The sequence below is a fragment of the Hypanus sabinus genome, chromosome 11, assembly GCF_030144855.1.
Source record: "Hypanus sabinus isolate sHypSab1 chromosome 11, sHypSab1.hap1, whole genome shotgun sequence".
Taxonomy (NCBI): Eukaryota; Metazoa; Chordata; class Chondrichthyes; order Myliobatiformes; family Dasyatidae; genus Hypanus; species Hypanus sabinus.
In genome coordinates this window covers 68,087,550-68,114,068 of record NC_082716.1, presented here as the reverse complement: position 1 = coordinate 68,114,068, position 26,519 = coordinate 68,087,550, and the positions used below count along the sequence as shown (strand labels likewise).

Here is a 26,519-nt window from a genome sequence, read left to right as displayed (position 1 = left end):
ACTGCGTAACCATAACTACTTACAGATTTTCCTTTCGGTGATTTCTGGCTCTATCAACAATTGAACTAGGACAGATTTTGATATTTAGATTGTATAGAATTGCATATCGCCTCATGGGAGGGATCCGCTATTCAGATTTGAATAAACAAAACACATTTAAAAATCTCACAGTACCAGCGTCATCCTGGGGTAAAGCTGAAGTCAGCCAGGTACTTTCATACCAGAAAGTCCTGTGCTTGAGAGGAAAGTCCCGAGCCAATGATAGCGGGCGGGTCAGGAAAAAAAGTTTCCTGAGATTCATGGAGACAGCCCGGCTAATTCATGACAAATGATTGTAAAATAAACTGCCAGGCGTCAGAGGGAGTTTAAAATAAAATAGACCCAAACACTGCAGTATGTCTCTGCCATCATCATGCATCTGCAATTCTCATCGAACAGAAAGAACTTTCCAATCCTACCCAACAGGTTTCTGCACCTGCTTTTGTGATCACTTTGGATTGCCTATTCTTGTCCTCTGACACTTACCCCCCAATCAGTCTCTCTCTCTTCCAGAGTTCTCCCAACGTCCGTCTATCCTTAATTCTCTCAATCTAGTCATGATGCTTCACACCCCTTTACTTCTGTCTCCTGAGTTCCAGCACATTATTTCCATAAGTCTATACCCTTGATACAAATGTGCAGCCACACCCTTCACCACCTCTCTTGGGCACCAACTCATCAACCTGTTGACCTGGAATTAAATATCCATCTTAAACATGCAGCACTGAAAACACACAGTCAGTTATAGATAATCCGGGGAAAGAGAAAGAGACAATATTTTCTGTGTAAAATTCAACTCAATAGAATTAAGGAAAGATTTCTCCTTTCAAGATGCTGTTTCACCTGTTGAATGTTCCAAGCATTTTCTTAATATTTGTCCCAGCTCAAAACATTATTTTACTTAGATAGCTCTGTGACATACCTTAGATTTATATATTGATCACTAAATAAAGGTGGATTATTGTTTATATAGTCCAAAGTGACTTTGAATATCATTTTGTCTCATAAAGAAATACAAATCAATTCACATAATGCAGATGAAATGACTAGTCACAGTTTTGGTCATTTGAAAGAGCTTGTATTGCAAACAGATCAAATCATTACACAATGTATTGAAGTAGTATAAAGTCTATTCCCACTATAGCATGTGGAAAAAGAAACTTATTTAGCTATGTATGTAGTACCATTTGCTCAGGGTGTTGGACAGCTGACTCTTGTGACCCTTCTGCAAAACTACATGAAGCGTGAAGGTCTGCTGCTGATGGCTATCACCCAGCTGATCTAACCTTGACTTGCATGCATTTTCTCTCATGGCCTGTCAGTCAGCATCATGGATCTCTGGCTCCTAGACCCAGTATCTTTGTTTCCCTGCTCTGGGACCTAGCTGTGGGCCAGCCTGACACTAGAATCAGCCAGGTACGGCTCTGTGAACTTCACAGAGTTGCCTATTGGGTTCCAGCAGCTTCTTATACACGAAGACCTGGGGCCATTTTGGTTGAGCCTTGGGCTGACACCTTTTCTGTCATTCCTTTTTCATAAATAGAATTTCTTCTCATTATTTTCCTGAATTTATATCTGTGTCAGACATTATTTACATGCTCAGGAATGTGCAAAACACCTGAGATCACATGCCAGCAGGCTTCTACCTCATTGTTATAAAACTATTGAGGGCTGTCTCATAAAAGCTGCAATACTGACCTCACAATCTGCTTTATTATAAGACCATAAGACATCGGAGCAGAAATAGGCCATTTGGCCCAAGAAGTCTGCTCCATCATTCCATAAGGGCTGATTTGTTATCCTTGTCAAACCCATTCTCCTGCCTTCTCCCCGTAACCTTTTATGCTTTTACTAATCAGGAACATTTCAACCTCTACAGTAAACATACAACAGACAATAGCTGCAAGAGTAGGCCATTCGGCCCTTCAAGCCAGCACTGTCATTCACTGTGATCATGTCTGATCATCCACAATCAGTACCCCGTTCCCGCCTTCTCTCCATATCCTTTGACTCCACTATCTTTAAGAGCTCTATCTAACTCTTTCTTGAAAGCGTCCAGAGAATTGGCCTCCACTGTGTTCTGAGGCAGAGCATTCCACAGATCCACAACTCTCTGGGTGAAAAAGTCTTTCCTCATCTCTGTTCTAAATGGCTTACCCCTTATTCTTAAACTGTGGCCTCTGGTTCTGGACTTCTCCAACATTGGGAACTTGATTCCTGCCTCTAGCATGTCCAATCCCTTAATAATCTTATATGTTTCAATCAGATCCCCTCTCATCCTTCTGAACTCCAGAGTTTACAAACCCAGTCACTCCAATCTTTCAATATATGACAGTCCCGCCATCCCAGGAATTAACCTCGTGAAGCTACGCTGCAGTCCCTCAATAGCAAGAATGTCCTTCCTCAAATTTGGAGACCAAACCTGAACACAATATTCCAGGTGTGGTCTCACCAGGGCCCTGTACAACTGCAGAAGGACCTCTTTGCTCCTATACTCAAGTCCCCTTGTTATGAAGGCCAACATGCCATTAGCTTTCTTCCCTGCCTGCTGTACTTGCATGCTTACTTTCAGTGACTGATGAACAAGGACACCTAGATCTCATTGTACTTCCCCTTTTCCTAACTTGACACCATTCAGATAGTAATCTGCCTTCCCGTTCTTGACACCAAAGTGTCTAACCTCACATTCATCCGCATTAAACTGCATCTGCCATGCATCTGCCCATTCACCCAACCTGTCCTAGTTACCCTGCATTATCCGAACATCCTCCTTATATTTCACACTGCCACTCAGCTCTGTGTCATCTGCAAATTTGCTAATGTTATTTTTAATCCCTTCATCTAAATCATTAATGTACATTGTAAATAGCTGCGGTCCCAGCATCGAGCTTAGTGGTGCCCCACTAGTCAATGCCCTGCCATTCTGAAAAGGACCCATTAATCCCTACTCTTTGTTTCCTGTCTGCCAACCAATTTTCTATCCATGTCAGTACCCTAGACCATTACCATGTGCTCTAATTTTGCCCACTGATCTCCTATGTGGGACCTTATCAAAGGCTTTCTGAAAGTCCAGGACACTACATCCACTGGCTCTCCCTTGTCCATTTTCATAGTTACATCCTGAAAAAATTCCAGAAGATTAGTCATGCATGATTTCCCCTTTGTAAATCCATGCTGATTTGGACCGATCCTGTTACTGCTATCCAAATGTGCCGCTATTTCATCTTTTATAATTGACTCCAGCATCTTCCTCACCACTGATGTCAGGCAATGGCTGCTCTAGACATCTGTGGCAAGGAATTCCGCAGATTCACCACCTTTTGGCTAAAGAAATTCCTCTTCATCTCTGTTCTAAAGGTTCATCCTTGTATTCTGTGGCTGTGCCCTTTAGACCTAGACTCCCCCACTATACGATCATCCTCCCCCTGTCCACTCTATCTCAATCTTATATCTTATTGTCCTCCCACACTGCACCTTTTCTTTAGCTGTTGCACTTTATTCTTCATTCTGCTACTATTTATCTTGTGCTACCTCGATGCACTGTGTAATTTTTGATCTGTGTGAACAGAATGCAAATCAAGCTTATCACTGTTCTCAGTACACGTGACAGTAATAAACCAATTCTATTTCCAATTTTTAAGAAGATTTTGTTTTTACCCTGTGCATCCACAGATCTTTAAGCAGTTACCTTCCCAGATAATTTCTGACAATGTTAAACAGTGGGTCTTTAAGTGTTATTGATCCATCGGACTAAATTACCATCCGGATCAAATGCCAATAGTACATCCCGTATGGATTGTAACTTGCCTTCCTTACAGTAGCATTTCTGTTAAACCATTCTGTCGGTTACTTCTATTTCTGGTCTAACAAGAGTACCCAATGCCTAATGGGATATTTCTTATTTGGACAAGAGCTACTGTGAGAAGAGCACATAAACTGTCCGAAGTCAGAGCACCATATTGGCTCATTGAAAAGTTAATAGAATGAAAGGCAGCAGCCCTAAACTGAACCCACACAAAGCACATGTTGACTACTAATCACTCAGAGGATTCAGAGTTCACACAGAAAAGCAAAGAGACACAGGCAGGCTTCTCAATTAGCATGAGCCCGTTGTAAGCTTGGGTAGAAATAAATAGTAATAAAGATTTTTTTCCCATTGTATGAGCACTGTTTGAGGGGGGTTATGTTTATTCAGTTGGACAAAAGCTATTGTCTGAATTCTCAGAATTTTCCATTTCTCACTGATAATCATTTGAGTGCCTGTTCACAGAGTCCTCTTAGAGTAATCACTCTCTCCCAAAAGCACCTCAGCAGATAAGGCTAATCAGAGGACAGACTGGGATTGTTTAAGGCTGGGAATGTTAGGCTTGTGTGTCCCTTTGACTTTGAGCTCTGCTGGACTTTAGCATCACTTCTCTTTCTGCAAGATATGTTATTTTTCTTCATTCTCTATTCACAGACTATTTTCTCTTACCAGAAAAATACATCACAATTCCTGCAGGCCAGGGCTATTTTGTTTAACTTCATCCGTTGTTCAAATATTTTCCAAACCAGTTTAAAGCCTTTACTTTGGGCATCATAGAAAAACTTTAACTTTTAATCACAGTTATTATGTTCTTGGAGAATATGGAAGGCAGTAGCCCAGAGCTACTTTGAGCAAATGAGGTGTAGGCTGATGCTTTGTGTGATGTTCACTTACAAGTGATTGTGAGGTAGTCCTTACCACTGGGGTCTCTGCCATATTTCCTGGACGGGGGAGCCTCCTTCTTTCATGTGAGCACAACTAAAAAGATCAGGAGTGGGCTATATAATGCCCTGTGTCTGCTTTCATATTCAATAAAAGCCCTGTTGATCTGGTCTTGATCTTGGTTCTGCATTCCTAACTGTTCTCCATAATCCTTGACTCCCTTGTTGACCAAAAATCAATCATAAATTTCAATCAGTTTGATTTTTCATCTCTCTGAGGTAGTGAATTCCAAATGAAAGTAATTGGAATACTACTGTTTATATTAGGCAGTGTCATGATTTAATAAAGGACATACTCATTAGTGAAAATAAGTGCCCTGAGGAACTCAGTATATCAGGCAGCCACTGAGGAGGGAAATGGACTTTTGGTGTTTCAGGTCAAGATCCTTCATCTGGTGCCTTCCTGTCATTGTTTCATTCAGGCTCCAAACCTGTATTTAGACCCATGTGTACTGAACTATATCAGTCCCAGTGGCTGGGACACCAGTGTTGCCTGAATAACCCAACGGGAGGAATGGATAGACTTTGTTCTCTTTCCAAACCACACAAGAAGAATGCCCATTGCAGGATTAGTGAATCATAGTTATACAAAGGCTGCATTTTGCTTTTGTACAATAAACAGATTTCAGTTAGTTTTCTGAAAACAACATAAATAGTAACATGAATAGGTTATTTTGTGCCTCAAAACTGCTTGTTACTCAATAGGATCATGGCTCAGCTATTAGCTCATTGCCATCTACATGCACCGATTCTGTCTTGCATACACTCTGTAACTCTACAACCCTCATGAGTAGCATTCCAAAGATTCTCCTCTATCGTCAGGGTGATAACATTTCTTTTTACCTCAGTCCTGAATGCCTAATTTACCAACATCACGGTGAGACCATTGTATCTGTGTCTAAACAGCTCGGGGAAACATTATCTTTGCATCGAAAGTCAAAGCCGAGTTTGTTGACATTTGCACAAGTACATATATCCACACAAGAAATGAAAATCTTACTTGCAGCAGCATCATTGGGCACAGGAATCAAACAAACAGCATTCACCAGGAAAACATTAAACACAACTTATACGCAATTTTCACAAGAAAACACAATTAGATTAAAAATATACCAAGTACACTTTACTGCAAAGTGGTTATAGTGTTGTAAAACTGTAGTGCTTAGGGCATTGTCCATTGGTTCAAGAGCCAAATGGTTGTAGGCTGCTCTTCAGTATGGTGATGTGGGACTTCTGCGAGAAGATGGCATGGCTTGAATGGTGGAGATCTTTGATGATAGATGTTGCTATCTTGAGGCAGCAGCTCCTGTAGATACTGTTGGTGGTGGAGAGGGACGTGCCCATGTTTCTGCAGCTTCATTGCTCCTCACATTCAAACTTCTTTACCAGATCACACTGCCAAGTATATACTTGTAAGGATTTGTATGTTTCAATGAAATAACCTCTCAGTTTGGAGAATATAGGCCCAGGTATCACCTGTCTTGAATTGATAAGCTACCTTCCCGACCTCAGTACTGCCCCATCCTTGGGATTAATCTAGAGAACTCTTCTTGTACTCCTTTCATATGTGTGTCTGTCCCTAGGCAGGGAGATCAGACCAGTACATGATGTTCCAATGCAATTTCATCACAACTGTATATCATTACATTTTGAATGGCCTATGCACTTCTCAGCTTCTAGTTATCAGTCGTGGCAAAGAGGCTGGCTTGGAGAAGCTAAAATGAGATGCATTTATGTCAAGAACAGAATCACATTTGATGGGGTCTTTGAGGTGCTCCTTTTATTAGGTGATGGCCACATCTCTGTCCCTAATGAAGTCCACAACCTTGACTTTCAGGAGGATGGGACCTTGGGTGTCGGGGTTGTAGATCACTGCTGATGAACCTGTGCAAGTTGTAGATGTCAATGAGTTGCTCTGGATTTATTTTCACAATCTCTTCTTTATGTCCTGGTTTCTCTGCTAGACATCTGCCTTCAGATGCTGCTTTTGGATTGTCCCTCAGATGAAATAGGGTTTTTGTAATGACAAAATTGTGTTCTAAGCATTTGATCAAGAAAAGGGCTCCACTGGAATTCACCTTCCCTTCTTTCCTTGGGTGGTGATTTTAATTGTTGTTTGAATCCTTCAATGGATAGATCCATATCTACTCAAGTCTTCCCAAACAAGTTGGCTACTCTTATCAATTCATTCATGAATGATTCTGGAATTTTAGATATTTGGAGATTTTTACACCCCAAGGAGAAAGTGTTTACATTTTTTTTCACTTGTATCATTCTTACTCTAGAATTGATTACTTTTTTATTGATTCTCATCTCATACTATCTGTGATTGACTGTAACTATGATATTATTGCCATTTCTAATCATGCTCCAATGAAACTTTCTATCAAATTAATGGATATAGTTCCTAGCATTAGACAATGGCGATTTAATTCCAATTTGCTTCAAGACCCGGATTTTGTTGAGTTTATGAAGGAACAAATTGATTTCTTCTTTTCAATCAATTTTACAGAAGAAATTTCCAATGGGACACTTTTAAGGCATATATCCGAGGTCAGGTTATTTCCTACTCTGTTGGTATGAGGAAACTTATTAAGAATGAAGTATTACTATTGGTTGATAAGATCAAAGAAATTGATAAGAAATATTCTACTGCTCCTAGTAAGGAGCTTTATAAACAGAGAGTCGAGCTTCAAATGGAATATAATTTATTACTTACATCTTCGATTGAAAACCAATTAATGAAAACCAGAAGTGAGTTTTACATCATAGCGATAAATCGGGTAAAGTATTAACTAATCAACTGAAAACTGCCTCGGTTAAACGCCAAATTATTAAGATTCGTAAACAAGATGGTAATTTGACAGCTAATCATGACAAAATAAACAAACCTTTTCAATATTTTTATATCGCTTTATATAATTCTGATTTTCCTAATGATTCTAATACTATGCACGACTTCTTAAGGAAATTGAATTTTCCAAAATTATAACCCGAAGAACATTTGATATTAGAAACTCCCATTACAGATGAAGAAACAAAAGGAGCCATTCATTCAATGAATTCTGGTAAAGCACCAGGTCCAGACGGTTTTACAGTAGAATTTTTTCTTCTTCTCTCTCTCCTTGGTTAGGTAGAGTTTTTAAAGAAGCAATTAAATTGGGTAAATAACCACAATCATTTTATAGGGCTTCTACTTCTTTAATATTAAAAAAGAATAACAACCCCACCGAATGTGCATCATATCGACCGATATCTTTGTTGAATGTAGATTCCAAGATTTTCTCTAAGATATTGGTGACTAGATTGGAGAAGATGTTACCTTGAATTATTTCTGTGGATCAAACTGGAGTTATTTGAGATAAATACTCTTCTTTTAACATTAGATTAATGAATATTGTTTACACTCCTTCATGTAGTACTCCAGAATGTGTCATTTCATTAGATGCTGAGAAAGCATTTGACACAGTTGAATGGCCATGTTTATTTACTATAGAACACTACAACACAGTACAGACCCTTCAGCCCTCCATGTTGTGCCAACCCATATAATCCTTAAAAAAGGTACTAAACCCACACCACCCCATAACCTTCCATTTTTCTTTCATCTATGTGCCTATCCAAGAGGCTCTTAAATACCACTAATGTTTTAGCCTCCACCACCACCCCTGGCAAGTCACTCCAGGCACTCACAACCCTCTGTGTAAAAAACTTACCCCTGATGTCTCCCCTAAATTTCCCTCCCTTAATTTTGTATATATGCCCTCTGGTGTTTGCTGTTGATGCTCTGGGAAACAAGTACTGACTATCCACCCTATCTATGCCTCTTAAAATCTTGTAGACCTCTATCAAGTCCCCTCTCATTCTTCTATGCTCCAAAGAGAAAAGTCCCAGCTCTGCTAACCTTGCTTCATATGACTTGTTCTCCAATCCAGGCAACACCCTGGTAAATCTCCTCTGCACCCTCTCCATATATCTTTCCTATAATGAAGTGACCAGAATTGAACACAATACTCTAAGTGTGTTCTCACCAGAGATTTGTAGAGTTGCATCATGACCTCTCTACTCTTGAACTCAGTCCCCCCTGTTAATGAAGCTTAGCATCCCATAGGCCTTCTTAACTACCCTATCAACCTGTGCAGCAACCTTGAGGGATGTATGAATTTGAGCCCCAAGGTCCCTTTGTTCATCCATACTCTTAAGTAACTGACCATTAATCCTGTACTCAGTCTTCTGGTTTGTCCTTCCAAAATGCATCACCTCACACTTTTCTGCTCAACTCTGCAGCCTGTCTATATCCTCTTATAACCTTCAACCACCTACAGCTCTATTCAGAACTCCTCCAATCTTCATGTCATCTGTAAACTTACTCACCCATCCTTCCACTTCTACATCCAGGTCGTTTATAAAAATCACAAATAGCAAGGGTCCCAGGACAGATCCCTGCAGCACTCCACTAGTCACCGACCTCCAGGCAGAATACTTTTCTTCCACAGCTACCCACTACTTTCTTCCTCTAAGCCAATTTTTTTTTTAACCAAACAGCCAAGGTTCCACTTATCCCATGCCTCATGACTTTCTGGATGAGTCTCTCATGAGGGACTTTGTCAAATGCTTTTGCTAAGGTCCATGTAGACCACATCCACTGCCCTACCCTCATCAATTTCTTAGACCTATCATGTACCCTGTGACCGGATTACCAAACCAGCAGAAACAGAATGATATGTTGGAGTCTGGTGGTACGGTAACTAAAAGTGTTTATTAGTAAACTAAGTAATACAGTATCAAAAATGCAAATATACAGACAAAACAGGTTAGCAATAATAAATACAGAAGTGTAGAAATAAGAATCAAAACCAAGCTTTATCAAAGTCTAGGGGTAAATGAGTAGTCTTAAGATAATGCAGAGTTCAGTTCAGTTTGGGTTGAGGTAGTTGCTGTTGTAATGTTGGAGACAGAGGGAGAGAGGGGGAGAGAGAGAGAGTACGCGCAAACGAGAGATGAGCAGCTGCAGCAGGCAAACCTTCCGTTGTCTTCTTGTTCTGTTGTGCTGTTGTGATCACCAACTGTGACCCCTCCATTCCCAGCCACACCATTCTTCAGTGGTGGGCTTGTCACCCAGGTGAGAGTGGACATACACACAAGCCCCCACCGGCCTGCCTTCACACACTGTGAGCCTCTGACCGATTCCCTGAATCGATCCTCCAAGCCCCCACCTTCCTGTGGGTGCACAACACTCTTTCAGTGCCCAGTGGCGTGTATGCCTGTGTCTCAGCAGACCTGTCTTTTTATCTCCCCTGCCGGGGTACCAGCCATGCATCAACTGACCATATTCATGTCCATCAAACTGGGTCACTCCTTGCTGTCTCAGCAGGCACCTGGCACCACTCTGCTGTGTCAGCAAGGATTCACACAAGCAGGCAAAGTCCTTGGAAGTAAAGTCAACAATTAGTGAAGAAGCCATAACTATAAATCCTTGTCTCTCTCTCTCTCTCATTATCAGCATGTGCAGCATAGTGCCTCTCTCCCTTTTTATCTCTCTCTCTCTCTCTCTCACATTAGCAGCATAGTTCACAGGGGGGTTAACTCTGGACCCCATTTCCCCATGGCTTGCTCATCACACAGGACAGACCACATCCACTGCCCTACCCTCATCAATTTCTTACTGTATTTGAGAAATTTAATTTTAGTTCAACATTTGTATCTTGGTTTAAATTGATATATCATACCCCAGTAGCTTTGGTTGTCAGTAATAATCGAAGATCTCCCTTTTCTTGTTTATTTCAGGGTACCAGGCAAGGTTGTCCTCTTAGTCCATTGCCATTTGATATTGCTCTGGAACCTTTAGCAATTGCTATTTGGGAATCTCTAATATTTTTGGTATTACTCGCGGGAATGAGATACATAAACTATCATTATATGCAGACGATTTATTATTGTACGTCTCTAATCCTGAGGAATCTATTCCCCCAGTTTTATCTTTGTTGGCTCAGTTTAGTAACTTTTCAGGTTACAAACTGAAACTTAATAAGAGTGAATTATTTCCTCTAAGTACGCATGTCCCAATATATGGACGTTTACCTTTTAAATTGGTTACCGACTATTTTATGTATTTAGGAGTCAAAATTACCAAAAAACATAAAAATTTATTTAAGGTTAACTTTTTACCTTTAATTGATAAGATTAAACAGTTATTCACTAATTGGCCCCCAATGTCTTTGTCATTGATAGGCTGGATTAATTCTATCAAGATGATTATATTACCCAAATTTTTATATTTATTTCAAGCAGTACCAATTTTTATTCCGAAATCTTTTTTCGACAGTGTTGATTCTAAAATCTCTTCTTATATTTGGCAGAATAAAAATCCGAGGCTAGGCAAAAAATATTTACACAAGTCAAAAAAGGAGGGTGGTCTGGCATTGCTGAATTTTAGATTTTATTATTGGGCAATTAATATTCGCTATTTGAAATTTTGGTTATGGAACTTGGATACAACTTTAAGCCCTCACTGGGTAAACCTTGAATGTAACTCGGTACAAGGGTTTTCACTGGGTTCTATTCTAGGGACTTCGCTTCCCTTTGCTCTTTCTAAATTGTATAAGCAATTAGATAATCCAATAGCAACATGAGTGAATCTGCAGATGCTGGAAATAAAAACACAAAATGCTGGCAGAACTCAGCAGGCCAGACAGCATCTATGGGAGGAGGTAACCTTCAGGGTTTCGGTCTGAAACGTCGTCACTACCTCCTCCCATAGATGCTGTCTGGCCTGCTGAGTTCTGCCAGCATTTTGTGTTTTTAGATAATCTAATAATTAAATATACCTTACGAATATGGTTTCAATTTCAGAAACATTTTGGGCTGAGGCAATTTATTCTAGCAAGTCCTATTATATCTAACTATTTTTTCCACCCCTCTATTATAGATCAAGCCTATATGATTTGGAAAACTAAAGGTATTTTATGATTTTGTGATTTATTTTTGGATAATTGTTTCATGTCATTTGAACAATTGCCTAACAAATATAATTTACCTAGGTCTTATATTTTTGGATATTTACAGGTTAGAAACCTTTTAAATACCATCCTTCCTACTTTTCTGAACTCATACGCTACAGATAGACTGGAAAAAGTCTTAGATTTAAATCCTTCTCAGAAAGGTGCAATAGCATCTATCTACAACACAATGGCGAAAATTTGTTCAGATGCATCTAATAAAATTAAAAATGATTGGGAAAGGGAACTTAAGCTTACCTTACCTATCGAAAAATGGGAAAAATTTTCCAATTATTTATTCATCTTCTATATGTGCTAAACATTTGTTGATACAGTTCAAAGTAGTTCATAGGGCCCATATGTCCAAGGATAAATTAGCTCGTTATTATTCTCATATAAGTCCAGTTTGTGATAGATGTCATTCCAAGACCGCTTCTTTAACTCATATGTTTTGGTCATGTTCCACTTTGAAAAAATATTGGGAAGATATCTTTGATATTATTTCAACTGTTTTGAATATTGAGTTACAACCTCATCTTATTATGGCAATTTTTGGTTTACCAATGATAGAACCTCACCATTTAACCTCTTCAGCGCGTCAGATGATTGCATTTCTCACATTAATGGCCAAAGGATGGATTTTGTTCAATTGGAAAGAAATTAATCCTCCCATTACATTTCGTTGGTTCTCTCGAACTATGTTATGTTTAAAATAAAAAAAAAACAGTAGTTTTATATATGACCCTTCTATTAAATTTGATCAGACTTGGAGACCTTTTATTCAACGCTTTCATATGATGTGATTTGATCTCCTTCCAAACCTATTTTTGTGTTAGTACATGTAGGGAGGTTTGAATGCTGGTGACACTAACGGTCCTGTTTTTCTTTTTATGTTGTAAACAGCCCATGTTCTTTTCTTTTCTTTGTTTTTTTTTTCTGTTAGGTTAGTATTGGTTTGCTTAGTTTTTTTTTATGGGGTATTTTTTTTTTCTTTTTTTGTCTTTTTGGATATGTCACTTTTTTCATGTGAACTCTACATTTGTATTTTGAACATTTTTGGGGGGTTTATTACCTTTGTATTAATTGAATATATAACTATATATGTTATCTATTAACAATGTAATCCCAATGATTATGTAGCAATACTATATATATCCAATATTTTCATATTAATAAAAAGATTGAAAAAGAAAGAAAGAGCCAGTGAGTCATATCCCAGGTGTTTCTTGATCATGAGAATTCAAATACGCTACATCAGCAACTTTCTCTTTATCTATTCTGCTGAATATGAGAAGTACAATTTCACAAAAACTCAAATTTGTCAAGCATAGTTCCTCCTCACAAATCTATATTGACTACTGGACATTATTATCATTTTCCAGTGCCCCCACTTCCATAATAATAGGTTCTACCATTTTTGCTATAGCAGACCAATATGTTTATAATTCCCTGCTTTCTTTCTCACTTCTTAGAGCCTTTCTATCCTTCAAGTTGTGGGAGCTATTCCAGTATTTATACAGGTTTGGAAGCTGTTAGCTGTTACAATCTCTATCTCTTTCAAATTCTTTCAAGATCTTAGCATGAAGGTCATCAGGTTGTATTGGCTTTCAGTCCTGCTAATATCCTTAAAGCTATTTTTAGCTAACATCATTTATTTCAGATCCTTATTTATTCTGTATTGTCTTCTTCTATGAAAACAACTGCAACCTATTTTACTGTCATTTTTTTCTTTTATTCCTATATAATTCCTCTTGCTTCAGTCTATTAAGTTAATAACTTGAGCAAACATTTTCCTTTTTACTTAAATTGTCCCACTCTGTTCTTATGCTCTTGTTAAACACTTTCATATTCTATTCTCCCTTTGCTTACCAGTTTCTTGGTGCATCTGATGTATCCAGAAAAAGCTCAAGGTTATTGATTTTTTTCTGACTACAATACAAACATTCTCCTTTACACTTTAACTTACAGGAGATGCCAGACCTGTCCCTATACTGTACCTCCTCTCTCATCACCAACTGGCTACATGAACAGACCTTTTGGGCGAGGAGATGTTCACATGCATCTTTCGCAACATTGGCTATTGCATTTGGTACTCTTGGATTGGTCTACTCTACCTAAATGTAGACTAGGCGACTGTTTAGTTGAGCACCTGTGCTCTTCATAATGGCCACCCTGAAATTCCAGATGCATGACTTTTCAACTCCACTCCACAATACCACATTGATCTGTCTGTCTTTGGCCTTCCCCACTGTAGAACTGAGGCTAAACATACACTAGAGGAACAATACTTCATATTGCACCTGATAGTCCACAACACAATGGTATGAACATTGAATTTCCAGTTTCAGATAACCCATGTCCCCTCTGTTCCTTACTTTCTTCTTTAATCCACTTACGTTCTTTCACATATACACAGTCTGTCATTACCCATTTCCAGAGATAGAATCAGACTCAGGTTTATTATCATTGACATACAGTATGTTGTGAAATTTGTTGTTATGAAGCAGAAGCACAGTGCAAGACATAAAGATTAATGTTACTAAAAGAAATAAATAATGCAAAAGAGGGATAACAAAGTAGTGTTCATGGACTGTTCAGAAATCTGATAGAGGGGAAAAAAGAAGCTTTTCCTAAAAGGTCCAGTGTGGGTCTTCACGCTCCTGTGTCTCCTCCCTGAAGGTAGTAATGTGAAGAGGACATATCCTAGATGGTGAGGGTGCCTAATGATGGATGTCGTCATCTTCTTCAGTCACAGCTTCTTGAAGTTGTTTTTGATGATGGAGCTGGTTGAGCCTACAGATCTCTGCAGCATCTTTAGGTCCTGCACATTAGAAGTTCCATACAAGGTGCTGATGGAGCTAGTCAGAATACTCTCCAACGTACATCAAGAAGATCGCAAGGGTCATTGGTGACATCAAGAAGCTATCAACCTCCACTATAAATATATACCCAATGACTTGGCCTCCACAGTAGTCTGTAGCAATGAATTTCACAGATTCACCACCCCCTGGCTAAAGAAATTCCTCCTTATCTCTGTTCTCAAGGATTATCCTTATATTCTGAGGCTGTGCCCTCTGGTCCTCAATTCCTCCACTACATGAAACATCCACTCCACATCTACTCCATCTAGGCCTTTCAATACTCATTAGGTTTCAATGAGACACACTCCCCCATTTTGCTAACCTCCAGCGAGTACAGGCCTAGAGCCATCGAACCACCCCATACATTAATCCTTTCATTCTTAGTATTATTATTGTGAACCTCCTCTGTACTCTTTTCATTGCCAACTCATCCTTCTTTATATAAGCGGCCTAAAATGGCTCACAAAAATCCTAGTGTGGTCTGATCAATGCTTTATAAAACTTAGCATTACATCCTTGTGTTTATTTCTAGTCCTGTCAATATGAATGCTAATATTACATTTGCCTGCCTTACCACTGACCTAACCTGCAAGTTAACCTTTAGGGAATCCTGCACAATGAACCCCAAGGCCCTATGCAACTCTGATTTCTGAATTTGCTCCCTATTTAGAAAATAGTCAGTGCCTTTATTCCTATCAAAGTGCATCACCATACACTTCCCTGCACTGGATTCTACCTGGTACTTTTGTGTCCATTCTCATAACCTTTCTCAGTTCTTCTCAAGCTCCATGCTTCCTCAACAATATCTACTCCTCCATCATATCATCCGCAAACTTCTAATGAAGTAGGATTGCTGGCATCTAGCCATCACCTGCATACTTTATCCACCTGGACTGTAATCCCCTCATGTCTAGGTGTTGAAGCATGCTGGCCTGGATTGGTTCATTTTTGAGGAATACTGACGTTCCTGAACATAGCACAATCATTTGCAACAGTCCTCACATTCTGCAATACAATGAGGCAGCTTTAGTGGTCTTGGGAGACTGCCCTGTGGAATTCTTCATGATCGGACAGCTGATTTCCAACCACCACACCATCTCCTGGAGTGGGAGTTGTAACTCCAAATAGTGGAATAATTTCTTTGACCTGAAGTTCAGCAGGCAGCTTCACAACAATTTTACAAGTACATTAATATCTCTGTATTTTGGTATGGCCCTGCTCTTAATTGAATATAGTCCATAATTTTGTCTTGGCTATAAACTTGAAATCATGCTTTGAATACATGAAGCAAAATTGTCAGTCAGTAAGTATTAAATAATCAACATTCCCATAGAGAATATTCATTGAACTTTGCTTCCTTTTTTTGGTAGATTCAGTGATTATTTTTGCACTCTGTTTACTGTTTACAAATATGAGACTCAATCAGATACTTTCTCTTTTATGTTACTTGCTTTGATCTTAGTCATGGACTTTGTGGGATACTCTTTTAAAAGAGCTTCCAATCGCTATTCATCAAGACAATGTACTTTTCTGTAGGAATGCATATAAATCATTTTCACAAATGATTTCACCTGGTGATCTTATTGTCAAGAGTATAGCTGTTTGAAATTGGAAGGGATTTTCAGAGAATGTTTTCTGGCAGAATCTCAAGCATGAGTGTCACCAGTTTAAAAATAAGGGAGCTTCCCAATCAAATCCTTTCTCTGAAAGGGTTGTGAATCTTTGGAAATCTCTTCTCCAAAGGGAGTAGAAGTCGGGTCTTTGAACATTTTAAAGACAGAAATAACGAGATACTTGATAAATAAAGGGGTAGAATGAAAGTGAATGAAAAATGTAGAGTTCGGGTTACTATCAGATCAGTAATAATATCAAGCTCAAAGGTGCAAATAATCATCTCATATTCCTGATTCATTTGTAAATTGGTAAATTGGATTATTATTGTCACATGTACCAATCTACACTGAAAAACGTGGTGTGAAGCCTGCCCGCACAGATCATTACATGATAGCAATGCATTGGGGCAGTACAAGAATGACAGAATGCAGAATAAAGTGTTATAGTTACAGACAAAGTACAGTGCAGGTAGACAATAAGGTACAAGGTCATAGTGAGGTAGTGAGGTGATGAGTCTATTTTATCGCATTAGGAATATGATCAATAGTATTATAACAGTGGGACAGAAGCTGTCTTTAAGCCTGATGGCTCATGTTATCTACCTGATGGAAGGAGGACAAAGTGAAAACATCTGGGGGTGTTTCTTTAATTATGCTGGCTGGCTGAGGCAGAAAGAAGTACAGACAGAGTTCATGGAGGGTGGGACATTTCCGTGATGTACTGAGTTGTGTCCACACCCTCTTTCCAGAAGTCAATGACCAGATTTTTGGTTTTACTGACATTGTGAAAGTTGTTGTCATGACACCATGTGTCCTGGATGTCTATCTCCTTCCTGTACTCCAACTCATCATTACTTGATATTTGGCGCATTACATTGGATATCATCTGGAAACTTGTAGATGGAGCAGAATCTGGCCACACAGTTCACAGTGTACATGGAGTAGGGGACTGAAGAGGCAATTGTGTGGGGCACCAGTTTTGAGAATAATTGTGGTGGAGGTGTTATTGCCTATCCTTACTGTTTGCAATCTGTTGGTCAGGAAGTCGAGGATTCAATTGCAAATGGAGATGTTGAGTCCCAGGTTTAAGAGTTTGGAGATGAAATTGCATGGGACTATAGTAATGAAAGGGGAACAGTAGTCAATAAACTGTATTCTTATTCTAATATAGGTGTCTTTACTGTCCAGATGCTCTGCTGATGAGTGTAGGGCCAGGGTAATGCTGTCCGCCTATTTCTGCGGTAGACAAATTGTAGTGGCTTGAGGTTGTTTAAGAGTTTGGAGTTGTTGTGTGCTATATCGAAGCGCTCCATAATGGTGGATGTCAGAGCTTCTGGGCAACAGTCATTAAGGAACGTTGCCTTGTTTTTGTTAGATATCAGTTTGAAAGTGGTCTTCTTTAAACAGGCGGGAATCTCAGATTTAGGCAGAGAGAGGTTAAAAATATCTGCAAATATGCCCTGCAAACTGGTCTGCAAAGGATCTAAGGACACCATCCAGACCAGATGCTTTCCATGGATTCACCTTCTGGAAGACTGATTTACTTTGACAATGGTGTCTCCGTTTCACAGGGAGACGGGAGACATAACAAACAACTTGCTGATTTACAGTGTTAAAAGTCTGTTGCGTCACTTTTTCCGAGCTCTGTGCCCAAAGAACTCGGGTCTCTGTGCACACAGCCCACTAGCTGCTTTCGATCTTCCGTGTACTCCCACGACGCATCAGATTCCTGCGGAGGCACCTACCTCGAGTCTACCCACCTCCAGAGCCACAAAATCCTGTAACTCCAAACGTGTGCTAGTCTTCCAGGCTGCATCCTTGGTAAATCGATCAGCAGCCAGTCGTGAGACCCTGAGAGGGGATCCTATTCCCGCAAAGAACCAAATTAACTGGCGACTCAGTGCACGCTCTCCCGAGCAAACTGCCCTCTACACTATCCTATACCCGAGAAACCCTTCTAAACCTCCAATTTTCTACATTTAGCAAGATCAACAACACTTGTTACTGACCCAGCTCGAAATCATCGACGCGCCAGAATTGCTTCAACTCCAGACCGTACCTGGACCCGATCGTCGAGGCCTGGTCCGAGGTTCACCACGTTCCCGGAGACCCGCGGCCTGCTACCGTGTCGGAACGTCTAGAGACATGGCTCATTCCGACCAGCCGCTCTCCGAAGCAGACGACCACACAGAAGTGATGTCGGAGACCTCAAGATACCCCAGACGCTTCCCCGGCGCGACCACCGTAGAGCCTCGTTTGTGGCTATCCAGAGCTGCTGGAAGTGAGGCCTCCGCTGGCGACCTCGGAAATTGAGCCCGGGGCTCGGATGGAGCGGAGGCCTTCGCAACCGTGACACAATTCACGGACTTGTTTCAGCCGGCAGCCGGGACTCCGGGATTAAGTGTCGGCTTCGGGCTGCGACCCGATTGGCCCCCGACAGTTGGAGTGGCAGCGGAGCCTCCCCCGTCACTCGGCCCGCTTGGAGCGCCCGACGACGCGATCCGCCGATCGATCCCCATGGGGCACGTCCACCAACCTCAAAGAGCTGCCAACAACACACTGCAACGATGGAAATCTGGAGAGATGCACAAGTTACCGAGGAAGCGTGGGAAAAGAACTGGGCTGCTGGTCAGATTGAAGCAGAGGGGCTTCAGGATCCCTCTGCCCACCATCCTACTAGCCAATGTGCAAGCCATAGAGAACAAGGTGGATGATCTTAAAGGGAGACTCACCTACTGGAGGGAGATGCAGAACTGCTGTGTATTCTGTTTCACCAAGACCTGGCTCTCCCCTGCCACCCCTAACTGCACCATCCGACCAGACTGATTTTCAATCTATGCATGGTGTCTTCGGACAAGACGAAGGGAGGTGGAGTCTGCCTACTGATCAATATTGCGTGGTGCTCGGATACAGTGGCACTAACAAGCTCCTGCAGTCCAGACCTGTTATATGGGTGACTTCAACCTGCATATAGATTGGGTGAACCAAATTGGTAAGGGTGCTGAGGAAGAGGATTTCTTAGAATGTGTGCGGGATGGTTTTCTGAACCAACATGTCGAAGAACCAACTAGAGATCAGGCCATTCTAGATTGGGTATTGAGCAATGAGGAAGGGGTAGTTAGCAATCTTGACGTGCGAGGCCCCTTGGGTAAGAGTGACCATAATATGGTGGAATTCTTCATTAAGATGGAGAGTGACATAGTTAATTCAGAAACAAAGGTTCTTAAAGAACCTTTAAGAAGGGTAAAGAACCTTTACCTTCTTTACCCTTAAAGAAGGGTAACTTTGAAGGTATGAGATGTGAATTAACAAAAATAGACTGGCAAATGATACTTAAAGGGTTGATGGTGGATATGCAATGACAAGCATTTAAAGATCCCATGGATGAACTACAAAAATTGTTCATCCAAGTTTGGCAAAAGAATAAATCAGGGAAGGTAGTGCACCCATGGCTGACAAGGGAAATTAAGGTTAGTATCAAGTCCAAAGAAATAACATACAAATTAGCCAGAAAAAGCGGCACACCTGAGGACTGGGAGAAATTCAGAGTCCAGCTGAGGAGGCCAAAGGGCTTAATTAGGAAAGGGAAAACAGATTATGACAGAAAGCTGGTAGAGAACATAAAAACTGACTGTAAAAGCTTTTATAGATATGTGAAGGAAAAGATTGGTTAAGACAAATGTAGGTCCCTTACAGTCAGAAACAGGTGAATTGATCATGGGGAACAAGGGCTTGGCAGACCAATTGAATAACTACTTTGGTTCTGTCTTCACTAAGGAGGACATAAATAATCTTGCGGAAATAGTAAGGGACCGAGGGTCTAGTGAGATGGAGGAACTGAGGGAAATACATGTTAGTAGGGAAGTGGTGTTAGGTAAATTGAAGGGATTAAAGGCAGATAAATCCCCAGGGCCAGATGGTCTGCATCCCAGAGTGCTTAAGGAAATAGCTCAAGAAATAGTGGATGCATTAGTGATAATTTTTCAAAACTCTTTAGATTCTGGATTAGTTCCTGAGGATTGGAGGGTGGCTAATGTAACCCCACTTTTTTTTAAAAAAAGGGAGAGAGAAACCATATGACCCTTGTGGCTAAAGGGATCAGGGGGTATGGAGAGAAAGCAGGTACAGGGTTCTGAGTTGGATGATCAGCCATGATCATACTGAATGGCGGTGCAGGCTTGAAGGGCCAAATGGCCTATTCCTGCACCTATTTTCTATGTTCTATCTGTCGGTGAAGTGTGGTCCCCATTATCTGCCACAGGAATCCCCCTCGGTAATACTGACAGCGGTCTACATTTCCCCCCAGGCGGACGTGGAGTGTGCTGTGAATACACTGTATGCCAACATCAGTGAACTTGAGACCAGGTATCCAGAGGCTTTGCTCATTACAGCCGGGGACTTTAACCAGGCCAACCTCTGAAAAGCATTGCCAAAGTTATACCAACATGTCTCCTGCTCCACTAGAGGCCCGAATATACTTGACCACTGTTACACAGCAGTCAAGGATGCCTACTGTTCCGTCCAACGACCTCACTTCAGAAAATCGGACCAACAGGCCGTACTCCTCCTCCCGGCTTACAAATGGAAACTGAAGCAGGAGGTCACGTTGTCAAAAGTGGTGTCGCGTTGGACAGAGGAAACTGATGAGGTCCCCCATGACTGCTTTGAATCAGTGGACTGGTTAGTATTCAAGGACTCGGCAGCTAACCTTGATGAGTATGCCTCAGCTGTTATGGACTTTATCTGGAAATGCATGGAGAACTGTGTGTCTCGCAAGACGATCTGGGTATTCCCTAACCAGAAACCTTGGATGAATTATGAGGTCCAGTCCCTTTTGAAGGCTAGAGCTGTGGCTTTTAGGTCCGGAGATATCAGTCGCTACAGGGAATCCAGGCGTGAACTCCGTAAAGCCAATAAGGGTGCCAAGAGGCAATATTGAGCCAAGTTGGAAGCCCAGGCTAACCAGAGGGATGCCAGTAGACTATGGCAGGGTCTAAATGAGACCACTGGGTGCAAAGAAAAGGCTGGGAATATCAATAACTGTAGTACTTCTCTTCCTGATGAACTTAACGTATTCTACGCAAGATTCGAACAGAAGAGGAGCATCCCACCCCCTCTGGATGAACCGGACCTAGTGGCATCAAGATTCATCGTCACCGAGGAAGATGCTAGAAGAGCCTTCCTGAAGATAAATGCAAGGAAGGCGACGGGCCCAGATGGCATCCCAGGACGGGTTCTCTGGGCCTGTGCAAGTGAGCTAACTGGAGTGCTTGCTGACATCTTCAACTGCTCCCTGCTTCAGTCTAAGATCCCCTCGTGTTTTAAGAAGGCAACGATAATCTTGGTGCCGAACAAAAGCAAGGTGGCATGCCTGAATGACTACCGACCTGTGGCTCCAACATCAATTGCTATGAAGTGCTTCGAGCGATTGGTTATGGTGCACATCAACCATAACCTGCCGATCAACCTTGATGATTTGCAATTTGCCTACAGGAGCAACAGGTCAACGGCAGTTGCCATCTCTCTGGCACTACATTCCTCCTTAGAACACCTGGAGAATAAAGACGCACATGTAAGGCTCCTTTTCATCAACCACAGCTCTGCCTTTAATACCATCATTCCAAATAAACTGATTCCTAAGCTCCAGAACCTGGGTCTTAGCACTCAGATCTGCAGCTGGATCTTCAACTTCCTCACAGACAGGACCCAGGCTGTGAAAATAAGGGACAAGCTCTCCTCTACAATCACTCTGAGCACCGGTGCCCCACAAAGCTGTATACTCAGCTCCCTGCTGTACTCACTGTACACCCATGATTGTGTAGCCAAGTTTCTATCAGACTCAATATATAAGTTTGCTGATGACACCACAATTGTAGGCCGTATCTTGGGTAGTGATGAGTCTGAGTACAGAGAGGAAATTAAGAACCTGGAGGCATGGTGCGAAGACAATAACCTATCCCTCAATGTCAGCAAGACGAAGGAATTGATTGTTGACTCCAGAAGGAGTAGCGGACCGCACAACCCCATCTACATCAGTGGTGCGCAGGTGGAACAGGTCAAAAGCTTTAAGTTCCTCAGGGTGAATATTGCAAATGACCTGACTTGGTCTAATCAAGCAGAGTCCACTGCCAAGAAGGCCCACCAGCGCCTTTACTTCCTGAGAAAGCTGAAGAAATTTGGCCTGTCCCCTAAAACCCTCACTAATTTTTATAGATGCACTGTAGAAAGCATTCTTCTAGGGTGCATCACAACCTGGTATGGAAGTTGTCCTGTCCAAGAACGGAAGAAGCTGCAGAAGATCGTCAACATAGCCCAGCACATCACACAAACTAATTTTCCATCCTTGGACTCACTTTACATCACACGCTGTCAGAGCAGTGCTGCCAGGATAATTAAGGACAAGACCCACCCAGCCAACACACTTTTTGTCCCAATTCCCTCCAGGAGAAGGTTCAGGAGTGTGAAGATTCATACGGTCAGATTTGGGAACAGCTTCTTTCCAACTGTGATAAGACTGCTGAACAGATCCTGACCTGGATCTGGGCCGTACCTTCCAAATATCCCGACCTGACTTGCACTACCTTACTTTCCCTTTTCTATTTTCTAATTATGATTTATAATTTAAATTTTTATTTATATTTACTTCGATTTGTACTTCAGGGAGCGCAAAGTGCAGAAACAAATATCACTGTGATGATTGTACGCTCTAGTATCAATTGTTTGTTGACAATAAAGTAAAATAAGGTAAAGTAAAGTAGTCAGCATGTAACTCCAGGTCAGGGTCTTCAAAATAACCCTGAAAGGGAAAATAGAGATGTTAAAGACAGAAATAGAGCTATTTCCAAATATGCAAGCAAAGGAGTCACCGTTAGGCGCCCTCGTCTCCTAAGCCTTTCAACCCGCAATGTGGTGCCAAACCACTAAATTAGTAATCAAATGGTTAACTAATTTCTTCTCCTTACATAATGTCCATTTCCATTCATTTTCATTTTCCTTACTTTCATGTGCGAATCTAAACATCTTTTAAAAGTTCCTAATAGATCTGCCTCTACCACTAATCCAGGCAATGCATTCCAAATATCAGCCCCTCAAATCACCTCCGAAGTTACCCCCTTCACCTTACATGCTGCCCTCTGGTATGAGACATTTCAACCCTTGGAAAAAGATAGTGTCTATCTACACTATCTATGCTTCTCATAGTCCTATAAACCTCTGTCAGACCTTCCCACAGTCTCCATTGCTCCAGGTAAAACAACTCAAGTTCGTCCATTATACCACGTGTCCTCTAATCTAGGTAGCATCCTGGTAAACCTTTCATGCACCCTCTCCAAAGCCTTGACATCCTTCCTATAATGGGGCAACAAGAACTGTATACAATACTCCAGATGTGGCCTAACTAAAGTTTTATAAAGCTGCACCATAGCTTCTTGAATTTTGTACTCAGTGCCTTGACAAATAAAGGCAAGAATGCCATGTGGCTTCTTAACCACCCTATCAACCTGTGTAGCTTTCAGGGCGCTGTGAACTTGAACCCCAAGATCCCCCGCTCATCAGCACTTTTGCCCATAACGGTGTCTCTTTACATTTGACTTACTAAGATGCAACACTTCTCCTTTGTCAAGGTTAAACTCCAAATGCCATTTCTGTGCCCATATCTGTAACTGGTCTATATCCCACTGTATTCTTTACCAGTTGCCTATGCTATCCACAACACTGCCAGTCTTTGTATCATCTGCAAATTTACTAACCCACCATCTACACTTACATCCAGGAAATTTAAGTTCAAAGTTCAAAGTAAATTTATTATCAAAGTATATATATGTGTCCATATACAATCCTGAGATTTATTTTCTTGCAGACATGCTCAGTAAATCCACAATAGAATAATAACAATAGAATCAATGTAAGAGCACACCAACTGAGTGTACAACCAGTGCGCAAAAGACGAAGAAAGTAATAATAAACATCAATAAATAAGCATTAAATATTGAGAACATGAGAAGAAGAGTCCTTGAAAGTCAATTCATAGTATGTGGTAACATTTCAGTGGTGGGGTGAATAAAGTTGAGTGAAGTTATCCCATTTATTCAAGAGCCTGATGGTTAAAGAGTGATGTGAACCTGGTGATGTGAGTCCTGAGACTTCCTTACCTTCTACCGGATGGTGGCAGCAAGAAGAGAACTTGATCTGGGTGGTGGGCGTCCCAGATAGTGGATGCTGCTTTCCTCGGACAATGCCCCATGTAGATGAGCTCAGTGGTGGGAAGGGACGGGGCCGTGTCCACTACTTTTTGTAGGATTTTCCATTCAAGGCCATTGGTGCTTCCACACCAGGTATGATACAACCAGTCAATATACTCTCCACCACACATCCATAGAGGCTTGTCAGAGTTTGAGATGTCATGCTGAATCCTCACAAACTCCTAAGGAAATGAGGCAATGTTGTGCTTTCTTTGTAATTGCATTTATGTTCTGGACCCAGGGCAGGTCCTCTGAAATGAAAACACTGAGGAACTTAAAGTTGCTGATCCTCTCCACCTCTGACACTCCAATGAGGACTGGCTCATGGACCTCCACTTCCCTCCTCCTAAAATCAATGATCAGCTCCTTTGTCTTGTTGACCAGAGTAAGAGATTGTTGTGGCACCACTCAGCCAGATTTTCAACCTCCCTCCTATATGCTGATTCATTACCACCTTTGATTCAGCCAACAACAGTCATGTCATTAGCAAACTCGAAAATGGCACTGAAGCTGTGCTTAGCCACACAGTCATAAGTGCAAACAGAGTAGAGCAGGGGTGTAAGCACACAGACTTGTGGTGCACCTGTGCTGAGGGAGATTGTGGAGGGGATGTTGTTGCCAATCTGAACTGACTGGGGTGTGTAAGTGAAGAAATAGAGGATCCAAATAGAGGCCTTTGCACAGTACTGTTAGTAAGCCCCAAAAAAGCCAAGTTGACTCTCCCTAATTTGGCTATGGATTTCCAAATTCTAATTCCCTAATAATTCTGTCCAGTAACTTTCCTATCACTGACATGTGACTCACTGCTCTATTGTTTACAGAATTATCCTGGTTTCCTTCTTGAATAGTGGAACAACATTGGCTGCCAGCCCAACTCCGGGACCTTGCCTGTGGCTGGAAAGGACACAAAGATATCGGCTAAGGCGCCATCAACTTCATCTCTTGGCTTTGTCAATAACCTGGAGTAGAGCCCATCAGGCCCAGGGACCTATCCACCTTAATGCTCTTTAGGAGTCCCAACCTTGCCTCCTCCTGTACCTCAAAATGCCCTATCTCATCAATAAGCTCAGCACCAATCTACATACTCTGCACGTCCTTCTCTTTGGTAAATAGTACTCAATAAGGATTTCACCCACATCCTTTGCACCCAAGCAAATGTTTCCCCCTTTTTCTCGAGTGGTCCTACCCTCTCCCTATTTATCCTTTTGCTCCTGATGTATGTAGGGAATGCCTTGGGAGTCTCCTTAATCTTATTTGCTAAACACTTTTCATGACGCATCCTGGTTTTCCTAATTTCTTCTTTATCTGCTTCTGGCTTCCTTATAATCCTCAAATGCCCTCTTTGATTCTAGATTCCTAAGCTTTACATACGTTTCCTTTTCTTTCTTGACTAAATTCATGGCCTCTCTCAACACCCTTCCTTGCTGAGCCTCAGAGCCGGCCACAGAGCCACAGGTTTGACTGCTGCCGCTGTGTCCCAATAGGTCATCTCCCCACTCCAGCAGTATTCAAAAGGCTGCACTTGTTGCTAAGGGGAATGGCCACAGGGGAATCTTGCACTGATTGTTTACTCCCCTTACTTCTGGTGGTCACCCGTCTGCTATCTGCACTCTGGTTGTGGCCACCTCTCTGTGAGGTTTTCGGCCTCCCAGAATGTTTACATTCAACTCCAGTACCTTGACCTGATCAGTGAGGAGCTGAAGTTGGGTGCACTTCCCGTAGATGTATTTATCAGGGAGACTGTTAGGTCCTGAAATCCCACATCTTACAGGTGGAACATTTCACTGCCTTAACTACCATCCTGCTTACACTGAATGAAAGACTAAGGATTTACGGACAACATTAAAAAACCTCACTATGTGCACCTTCTCTCTAAAACCTTTGAGTTTCACACTAACCTAGTTCACTTACTCACCCTCTTCTTAACTTTTTATACCTTTGTCTCTAACTTCTCAAGCCTAGGTCATAGAATAAAATAAACGATTCCAAACAACTCAGCACCCTTAGCCTCTGCCTGTTCTC

The 26,519-nt window shown here is 41.4% G+C and overlaps 1 protein-coding gene across 2 annotated transcripts in view; it reads left to right on the top strand.

Moving 5' to 3' along the window:
* gpr88 (G protein-coupled receptor 88) overlaps positions 1-26,519 on the top strand; it is a 90,280-nt gene that overhangs the window by 17,104 nt on the left and 46,657 nt on the right. Inside the window, exon 3 of one of the 2 annotated variants that reach the window (XM_059984650.1) lies at positions 25,319-25,444. The exons of the other annotated variant lie outside the window; for it this stretch is intronic. The gene's annotated coding sequence lies outside the window, so the exon portion shown is untranslated. Of the gene's footprint in view, positions 1-25,318; positions 25,445-26,519 lie in introns of those variants that run through there. 2 annotated transcript variants of the gene reach the window in all.